Below are 11141 nucleotides of genomic sequence, written 5' to 3' on the forward strand. Positions count from 1 at the left end.
CATGCTCCATTAAAAGAAACTATGTTAAAACTGCTTTATGTGATCTTGGAGCCGGTGTTAGTGTTATGCCTCTCTCTCTTTATATCGTAGACTTGATTTGAATAAGTTGACACCTACTGAAATATCTTTGCAAATGGCCGATAAATCAACTGCTATACCTATCGGTATTTGTGAGGATGTGCCTGTTGTGGTTGCGAATGTTACCGTTTTGACGGACTTTGTTATTCTTGATATTCCCGAGGACGATAGTATGTCTATTATCCTTGGTAGACCCTTTTTGAATACTGCAGGGGCTGTTATTGATTGCAATAAAGGCAATGTCACTTTTCATGTTAATGGTAATGAGAATATGGTATATTTTTCGAGGAAATAACCTCAAGTCCACAGTATCAATTGTATTGGAAAATTTTCAACAATTATTATTGGAGGTTTTGAATTTCCTCTTCCTACCGTCAAGAAAAAATATGATATTCTTATTGTTGGGGACGTGCATATCCCCGTTGAGGTAACCTAGTGTTATTCGAAAATTCTCCGGTTTCATGTTATTCGGAAAGATTTTGTTAACAAGACTTGATCAACCTTGTTAGTAGATTCCTTTTGATGAGCATGAGATGGATGAAGTTAGAAAGCACAACTCTCTGTACCCTCCTTTTACTTTCTGTTAGTGTCGGTTTTCTGAATTATCCTTGCAATAAAAAAATACCCCAAAAATAAAAGTTCTCCAAATGTCCCGAAAATGAAATATGATTTTTTGTAGAATATTTAACAATATCTGGCACTGAGAACACACCAGCGGGACCCACCATTTGGCCACAAGGGTGCAGGGCGCGCCCACCCCCCTTGGGCGTGCCCTCCTGCCTCGTGGGCCCCATGTGGCCCCCCTCCACTTATTCCAGCACCCACACACTTCTTCTTCCTCCAGAAAAAATCCTCCCATAGCTCAAACCCGTGTTCTAGCTCATCTTGCTGCCATTTTCGATCTCCTTGCTCAAAGCTTCATTCACAAAACTGTTTTGGGGGATTATTCTTCGGTATGTAACTCCTCCAATGGTCCAATTATTTTTTGTTCTAGTGCTTTATCTATTGCAATTTTTTGCTGCTAAGGTGACCCTGTTCTTGATCTTGCATGTCAAATTTGAAGGAAATATGCCCTAGAGGCAATAATAAAGTATTATTTATTTCCTTGTATCATGATAAATGTTTATTATTCATGCTAGAATTGTATTAACCGGAAACATAATACATGTGTGAATATATAGACAAACAGAGTGTCACTAGTATGCCTCTACTTGATTAGCTCGTTAATCAAAGATGGTTATGTTTCCTAGCCATAGACATAAGTTGTCATTTGATTAACGAGATCACCTCATTAGGAGAATGACGTGATTGACTTGACCCATTCCGTTAGCTTAGCACTCGATCGTTTAGTATGTTGCTATTGCTTTCTTCATGACTTCTACATGTTCCTATGACTATGAGATTATGCAACTCCCGTTTACCGGAGGAACACTTTGTGTGCTACCAAACGTCACAACGTAAATGGGTGATTATATAGGTGCTCTACAGGTGTCTCCAAAGGTACTTGTTGGGTTGGCGTATTTCGAGATTAGGATTTGTCACTCCAATTGTCAGAGAGGTATCTCTGGGCCCACTCGGTAATGCACATCACTATAAGCCTTGCAAGCATTGTGACTAATGAGTTAGTTGCCGGATGATGTATTACGGAACGAGTAAAGAGACTTGCCGGTAACGAGATTGAACTAGGTATCGAGATACCGACGATCGAATCTCGGGCAAGTAACATACCGATGACAAAGGGAACAACGTATGTTGTTATGCGGTCTGACCGATAAAGATCTTCGTAGAATATGTGGGAGCCAATATGGGCATCCAGGTCCCGCTAGTGGTTATTGACCGGAGACGTGTCTCGGTCATGTCTACATAGTTCTCGAACCCGTAGGGTCCGCACGCTTAACGTTACGATGACAGTTTTATTGAGTTTTGATATACCGAAGGAGTTTGGAGTCCCGGATGAGATCGGGGATATGACGAGGAGTCTCGAAATGGTCGAGACATAAAGATCGATATATTGGACGACTATATTCGAACTTCGAAAAGGTTCCGAGTGATTCGGGTATTTTCCGGAGTACCGGAGAGTTACAGGAATACGTATTGGGCCTTATTGGGCCATACGGGAAAGAAGGAAAAGGGCCTCAAGGGTGGCCGCACCCCTCCCCTTGGTCTGGTCCGAATTGGACTAGGGAAGCTGGGCGCCCCCTTCCTTCCTTCTCTTTTTCCCTTCCTCTTTTCCTATTCCATATGGGAGGTGGAATCCTACTAGGATCAGGGAGTCCTAGTAGGACTCCACACTTGGTGCACCCCCTCCAAGCGCGGCCTCCTCCTCCCTTGCTCCTTTATATACGGGGGCAGGGGGCACCCCATGGACACAACAATTGATCCTTGAGATCTCTTAGCCGTGTGCGGTGCCCCCCTCCACCAAATTACACCTCGATAATACCGTTGCGGAGCATAGGCGAAGCCCTGCGTCGGTGGAACATCATCATCGTCACCACGCCATCGTGCTGACGAAACTCTCCCTCAACACTCGGCTGGATCGGAGTCCGAGGGACGTCATCGAGCTGAACGTGTGTAGAACTCGGAGGTGCCGTGCGTTCGGTACTTGATCGGTCGGATCGTGAAGACGTTCGACTACATCAACCGCGTTGTGATAACGCTTCCGCTGTCGGTCTACGAGGGTACGTGGACAACACTCTCCCCCCTCGTTGCTATGCATCACCATGATCTTGCGTGTGCGTAGGAATTTTTTTGAAATTACTACGTTCCCCAACAAAATTTATATGGTCCAAAGTAGTTTTAATGCTTGATATAGCCTCTAGGCACTTGTGGGAGTAGTTGCTATCAATCTTATTGAGTTTGGTTCACTTTTATTTTGAGTCACTAAAATTTCAGAAATTTTTCAAAGAAAGAAAAATGCATAGGAAAATATACCAAGGTGGTTCCTCAAGGAAGCAAGGACCAAGGCTCGCGATACGTGAGGCGGACGATGAACCACCGAGGGAAGCTCAAGTGCGGCCTTGTGAATGGCCGTCAGAGGAGTTTATGGTCCAGGCAGGCATCAAGAATGAATTTGACGCATATGTGCGTAATGCTGATCTTGAGGACTTCATGTCAGATAAGCACTTACAATATCACTACCTAACTGACTCCTTTGTGAGGAGGTTTAAATTTACATCTTCACGCAATTCTCACACTGTCCTGTTTGATCTCTATAATAAATTTTATACCATGGACTTAGAAGATCTTAATATTGCCTGTAAACTCCCGCAGTGGGGTAGTGCTAGTGAACCTCGCAAATATGAGTTTAGAGATTTTCTTGCTAGTATCACAGTGGGGGAATTCTTTTGGGGTTCTTCTTCTGCTTCTTCCTCGTCGATCATAGGATGGGTTTCGGGTCGGGAACCTGGGATTAGCAGGGTGGATGTCGTTCTTTTTTTTTGATTTCATCCGGAGTCAGATCCCGCTCTTCTGTATGATGATTGCTATGTATTGATATATTCATGTATTCATGTTGTAGTTTGTGGCGAGTGTGAGTCTCTATCTGGTATTCTCATCTATTCAATGCATGGTATGTTGTAATGATATCCACCTTGCTATGCGCTCGAAATGCGATTATGCCCCAATCATCAATTCATCACGTGATCGGGATAGAATTGCATCTTAGCCGCTACATAAAGGCATCTCACTCATCTCTCATTCGCTCGCTTCCTCGCTCTCCCAATCAATATAGTGAGTGAAAGATCTGTATAATTCCCTTGGGGAAGACACAGTTGCTACATAAGAAACAAAGGTGGCTAAAAACTTCTTTGAATCAGAACCATTTTTTTGTGGGGTCTTTGTAACACCCATGATGCGGCTATATCTCCCACGTGTCGAGGCACGACTTAGAGGCATAACCGCATTGTGGTTTTGTCGCAAGAAGGGTCATCTTCACACAATCCCATGTAATGAACAAGAATGGGATAACGAGAGTTGGCTTACAATCGCCACTTCACACAATACATAAATATAATTCATACATCATCCAAAATCCACACATAGACCGACTACGGTCAAATCCAAACGAAAATAAGATAACCCCAAATGCTAGATCCCCGATCGTCCCAACTAGGCTCCACTACTGATCATCAGGAAAAGAAACATAGTAACGACCACGTTCCTCGTCGAACTCCCACTTGAGCTCGGTTTCGTCATCTGCACTGGGATCGTCGGCACCTGCAACTGTTTTGGTAGAATCTGTGAGTCACGAGGACTCAGCAATCTCACACCCGCGAGATCAAGACTATTTAAGCTTATAGGAAAGGATGGGGTAATGAGGTGGAGCTGCAGCAGGCACTAAGCATATATGATGGCTAACATACGCAAAAGAGAGCGAGAAGAGAAGCAACGCAACAGTCACGAAGCTAGAAATGATCAAGAAGTGATCCTGAAACTACTTACGTTCATGCATAACTCAAACCGTGTTCACTTCCCGGACTCCGCCGAGAAGAGACCATCACGACTACACACACGGTTGATGTATTTTAATTAAGTCAAGTAACAAGTTCTCTACAACCGGATATTAACAAATTCCCATCTGCCTCATAACCGCGGGCACGGCTTTCGAAAGATAATACCCTGCAGGGGTGTCCCAACTTAGCCCATCATAAGCTCTCACGGTCAACGAAGGATAAACCTTCTCCCGGAAAGACCCGATCAGTCTCGGAATCCCGGTTTACAAGACATTTCGACAATGGTAAAACAAAACCAGCAGAGCCGCCCGATGTGCCGACAAATCCCGATAGGAGCTGCACATATCTCGTTCTCAGGGCAACACCGGATGAGACTAGCTACGAGTAAAACCAGTCCTCAAGTTTCCCCAAGGTGGCCCTGCAGGCAGCCCGGTTCGAACCAACACTCGAAGGAGCACTAGCCCGTGGGGGTCTAAAATAAGATGACCCTCGGGCTCGCGAAAACCCAAGGGAAGTGTAGGTAGTAGGTGGTCAAATGGTAAAACCAAGGTTGGGCCTTGCTGGAGGAGTTTTATTCAAGGCGAACTGTCAAGGGGGTCCCATAAATCACCCAACCGCGTAAGGAACGCAAACTCAAGGAACATAATACCGGTATGACGGAAACTAGGGCGGCAAGAGTGGAACAAAACACCAGGCATAAGGCCGAGCCTTCCATCCTTTACCAAATATATAGATGCATTAATTAAATAAGAGATATTGTGATATCTGACATATCCATGTTCTGACATGGAACCAACTTCAACTTCACCTGCATCTAGCAACACTATAAGAAGGGCTGAGCAAAAAGCGATGACTTAGCCAAACAACGGTTTGCTAGGAAAGGATGGTTAGAGGCTTGACATGGAAATATGGGAGGCATGATATAGCAAGTGATAGGTAGCGCAGCATGGCAATAGAGCGAACAACTAGCAAAGCAAAGATAGAAGTGATTTCGAGGGTATGGTCATCTTGCCTGCAAGGTTCTCAGAGTTGTCGAAAGCTTGATCCTCGTAAGCGTACTCAACAGGTTCCTCGTTCACGAACTCGTCTTCCGGCTCTACCCAAAACAAGAACACAAGCAACGGAACCACAATCAATCATGAAAATGCACAAGCAACGTGATGCAAAACATGAATGATATGCAAGATATGATATGTGATGCATATGCGTGATCCGGAACAAAAATGATGAACAAGGAAGTAACTTGGCAAACCAAGCATGCCACTAGAAAGATGAGATGATTTTGGTCGAAATCGATATAAAGATCACCGGAAACGGATGAACGGTTTGCAAATGGCAAGCAAAACAAGAATGACACGAATATGTGATTAACAGCATGATAGCACTTAGAATACATCAAGAAACTATGCTACAGCACTCCAACATAGCAACAAAGCATATAGCAGTAACCTACAGGAGATGCTTGACAAAAGATGAACACTGAGCTACGGCTAGGTCACAACATAACAGGCTCAAACAAGCATGGCAAAAGTGCAAAAGATATCAGGTTCACAGACTTGGTGAAATTACTGGACATGGCTGAAACAGCATCAGGTAGCAAAGTTCAGAGCAAGAAAAACACATGCTACAGGACTAACATAGCAAAACAAGGCATGGCACGAAAATAATGAATGCAAAGAACAAAAGTCCCTTACTGACCATGAGCCAAAAAGGACCAGAAGATATGATGGCAACCATGTAAACATAGCAAGTTCCGTTAACAGGTTTCAGACTTCGCAGAAAATAGAGAATGACAGAAACAGTAATATGAAGGCATCTTGGTGAGCTTGATGCACTCAACACAAAGCAATGCATGACAAAACAATCATACCTACAGCAAGATGGTAAGTTTATGAAGTTATCAATGGCAAGAACAAATACATAGCATGGATGAAACAACTACAACGAGCTTGGCAAAATTGAATATCATGTTAAGAATCTGCCAGAAATATTTTATAGCAAAAGTAGAGCAAGATGGAGTCATGCTATGGCACTCCATAATTGCAAACAAGGGCATGAATGGATCAATTACAACAATATCTACAAAACATCCTTACTGAACATCTCCAAAAGGAGCATATATCTCTCTGTAGCCACATGGATACATAGCAACAAAATAACAGCAGTCACAGACTTAGTAAAATTACCAAGTCCCTGAAATCAGAAACATTACAGAGCCTAGTTTGCATGCTTGTGCTAGTCACCACAGAGATCACAAAAATACATGGCATACACCTCTGTAAAGATGGCATGGCATATATCAAAACACATGTAGACCTCAAGCCCATAAGATGCACAGATTAAATGCAACAAAAATAACAAATCCTCAAGTTCTGATAAGTAACAGCAGATAACAGCAACTAGCACTCTTGCACCAGAGATTTGGGCATCAAAATGGACTCAAATGAACATGGCACAATGGAACAAAATGAAGAGCATCTAGAGGCGAACATTTCAATATATTACACGCACGAAACGGAGCTATATGCAGAGAGTTATGATGCGATGAACAGAGGCATATAATGTAAAAATATTAGGACTTGGAGAAAAATCGAGAGGGAGAAAAGTCAACCATAGGACAGTCCCGATCGGATCTGGCTCGAGCTCGGCTCGCCGGAGCTGCTGCTGTCGCCGGAGCTCGAGGGCGGAGGAGAGGACGGCGTCCGGAGGGAGAGGGCATCGGGGTCGGGGAGGAGGCGCCGGACGGGGAGAGAGGCGACCGCGCGCGGGCCGAGGCGCGAGGCGGCGGGGCGAGGCGGCGGCGTGGCGGCGGCGTGACGCCGGCGAGGCGGCGGCGGAAGCGCGGGGGTGCTGGAGGAGGACGGCGGCGGCGTGCGGGCGGGGCGCCGTGGGCTCGGGGGCCGGATGCGGGCTCCTCGGGCCGCGGCGTACGGGCGGCGGCGGGCTGCCACGTGTCGGGCGGCGGCTGGCTGCGGGCGGCGGCGGCTGCGTCTGGCGCGGGACGGACACGTCCGGCGCGCGGAGGCGATTTGATCTAGGTTTTGGTCTGCGAATATTTTCGGAGGGGGAGGTGTTTTTATATGTAGAGGGAGCTATGAGACTCCAAATGGAGCACGGTTTTCGCCCACACGATCGTGATCGAACGACCGAGAGCATGGAGGTGAGTTTGCTGTGTTTTGGGCTGGTTAGAGAGGGGTTTTTCTGCAACACACAAAAGGACTTTGCGGTTACCCGGTTAACCGTTGGAGCATCAAACGACCTCCAAATGGCACGAAACTTGACAGGTGGTCTACCGTGTAGGAGATATGCCTTAGAGGCAATAATAAATGATATTATTTATCTCCGAGTTCATATTATGTTTATGTTCCATGCTATAACTGCTGTGGTTCCCGAGCCCGTATATCCATAAAGGCTCTGGGGAGAACCCATATGCACGTGTGGAATAATAAACGATAAATTGTATTCCTAGTCGTGCCTCTAAGACTAGCTCAAGTGTTGCATGATGATTATGTTTTCCCAATCATGGGCATGTCTATGCCAAGCAACTTTGAGGGCACAATGTCAGGAAGGACATTTGTGTTGAATCGACCCGAATTGATGTTATGCTATGAGATACATTCGTCACAAGTTAATGGTTTATAACACAGAGATAGTTAATGTTTGCATAATTCCTTAGACCATGAGAGTATCGAGTTTCTTCATGCTTGCTTCATGAACTTTGGGGTTTGTTAAACGTCATCCGTAACTGGATGGCTATTACGGCAGCTTACGGGTTCATGGGAAAGTGTTAAGTAACTTGATAGCTCGAGATTGGGATTTGCTCCTCCGACGATGGAGAGATATACTCGGGCCCTCTCGGTGTTACGGTATCCATCATCGTCTGGCCAGACACTTTGTGATTTGATCACGGGAATGCCGGAACACGATAACGAGAAAAGAGAACAATACCGGTAACGAGGTAACTAGCATAGTGGACAAGTCGTTGATCCACGGGAATCCCAACATGTCTCACCTCGGGTATTTGTAACATATCGCGAAGCAACAGGAATAGCTCACTGCAACTGGAGGTTCACTCGAATATTCATTCGTGTGGGTATAGGGGTCAATATGGGTGTCCACGGCTCCGATGTTGATCATTGATCGGAAGGGGTTCCGGGTCATGTCTATACTTCACCGAACCGATAGGGTCACACGCTTAAGGGTCATCTATCTGTTGAATACTAGACAAGGAGTCTGAGAGAAAATTACCGGAAAAGTTTCGGACACCGAAAAGTTTCGGACAGCGGAAAAGTTCCGCAGAGAGAGGTCACCGGATGAGTTTCGGTGAAACCGAAAAAGTTGTTTCGGGGTATGTCGTGGAATTGTCCTGGCAGATGTCCTTAGCGTGAGGACTTAGTCGCGAGGCCAGCGCATCTATGTGGTAGCTTGAGAGGGGTTGGGCGGAATCGAGAGAGACAACACAAGACAGGGATTGAGACAGCTTCGGGCCCCGGGAAACATCATCCGGTAATAACCCTACATGCTGTTTGAGGCTAGGTCTCATTATGATCATGAGAGAGTCGCCGGCTCCGGCTCTCGGTGTTTAGCCCTAGAGATTATTTCTTGTTGCTCGTCCCTCTTTGGGGTGCCCTGCCCCTCCTTATATAAGTTAGAGGGGCGGGTTACATGTGGAGTCCCAGTAGGACTACGACTAGTCTATCTTCTCTTACAAGTTGATTACAAGTCCGGGTCTTGCTTCCTCGTAAAGGAAATATTCGGCATCCCTTTCCTCTTAATCCGGCCCATCATAACGTGAGCCGGCCTTCTGGGCTTTGGGCCTTATTGTCCATCTGACCCGCCCGCCGGGTTACTAATGAGTCGCCAAGATCAGGCTGGTTATCTGTGAATCGCCAAGCTCTGGGCGGGTCACCAGTGAGTCGCCAATTCCGGCCGGGTCATACCGCGGGGTATATCCTCGACATTAGCCCCTAGTTTAATTTGGATTCATCCATGTTAAACTAATCTGCAATATAAACACAAGAACAAATTTGACAGGTTGTGTTCCGGGTTAAATATTCTTTGTAAGCCGGCACTTGATCATCCTTAAGTCCTTGTCATCTTCCTTCTTGATATGTATCCATAATCTCATAACAAATCTCTTTAGCAGATATGTTCAAATTTTGCCAATGCAAAAAATCCAGATACTTCCTTTGAAAAAATCCGGGTCAACAGGCCAGCTTCAGAATCAATTTGCTGACATTGGTCTTTTGTTGAGAAATATTGTAAGAGACAATCCACTTGAGTCGGCTTCCAAACCGCCGGCTTAAAATATATTGGTCTTGAAATACTCATCTAACTTTCAGCCGGCTTGAAGAGGTAGAACTTGCCGGTTTATCATAACCAAAATTGCCGGTTTGTAAATATTGATAGCACCGGGTCATAACTGTTGCCGACGCCGGGTCATAATTATTGGTGACACCGGATCATGATTGTTGCAAACACCGGGTTAATCTGATCTACTCAAAACTGAGAATTTGAAGATTTTCCCCCCTTATATGTATATCACCTGTAGCCCCCAAGTGCCGGGTTGTCATGCCTGCAGCAACCTGGGACTTGTAATTGCGTTATGCTCATGAAAAATTCAACCAGTGTAGCCCCCAATGGCTGGGTCATTATGCAATAATGAGCAGGTACTTTGTAGATATAACCATGTAAACTTGAACAGCAACGTGTAGCCCCCAAGGGCCGGCTTAGTAAGATAATACTGAGCTGGGACTTTGTATATAACTCATTGATAATAACATCATATGGTGTAATCTCCACCATGGGGCTTGAACCCACGTCCACAAGGTTAAGAGCTTTGTACTCTACCAACTGAGTAGTGGATCTTTCAATATAATGGACTGAGGTTTGTGTACCTTGAATTTTTGACAGGAGCAATTGGTATTACCCCCAAGGGCCGGCTCATTTAGAATGTGATGAGTCGGGTCTTCAATAAGTTGAGCAAAAAATGACTTTGCATTAGCCCCCAAGTGCCATGGTGCATGCTGGCAGTGACATGGGACTTTGCATATTCGATGTAATCTCAATTTGAATAATGTAGCCCCCAAGTGCCGGGTCGTAAGCCTACAGCGACTCAGGACTATTTCCTCCATTGTAAAATAAATCATGCCCATTGATAAAAATAATAGCCGTTGCGCTAAAGTGACTTTGAAAACCTCAATCATAACACTGGTTATTGATAATCACAATAGAAATCCAGCCATGATGGCTATTCAAGATTTGAATAATATAATCCGGTATGAAAACCTCAATCATTCAATATCATCATGAAAATCCAGCCAGTTTTGGCTATTAAAGATTTGAATACCTCATCGGTTGACAAGTAAATCCGGAGTTTAAATACCTGGCGGCTCTTGGCCGATGACGACTTAATGCGCATTCATTGTAAGCCGGATTTTTGGTAACCCGGTGGCCTATATCCCTTGAGAAAATCAATAATTGATAACACTAATTTCAGTGATGAGCTTGGACTGAAGCATTTATATAAGTCATAGTTCTGCAAATCCCTGCACACAAGTAGATCACAAGAACCCTTGGCGGTTCGCCGCGGGGCGGGTCATAATACCTCAC

The sequence above is a fragment of the Aegilops tauschii genome, chromosome 5, assembly GCF_002575655.3.
Source record: "Aegilops tauschii subsp. strangulata cultivar AL8/78 chromosome 5, Aet v6.0, whole genome shotgun sequence".
Taxonomy (NCBI): Eukaryota; Viridiplantae; Streptophyta; class Magnoliopsida; order Poales; family Poaceae; genus Aegilops; species Aegilops tauschii.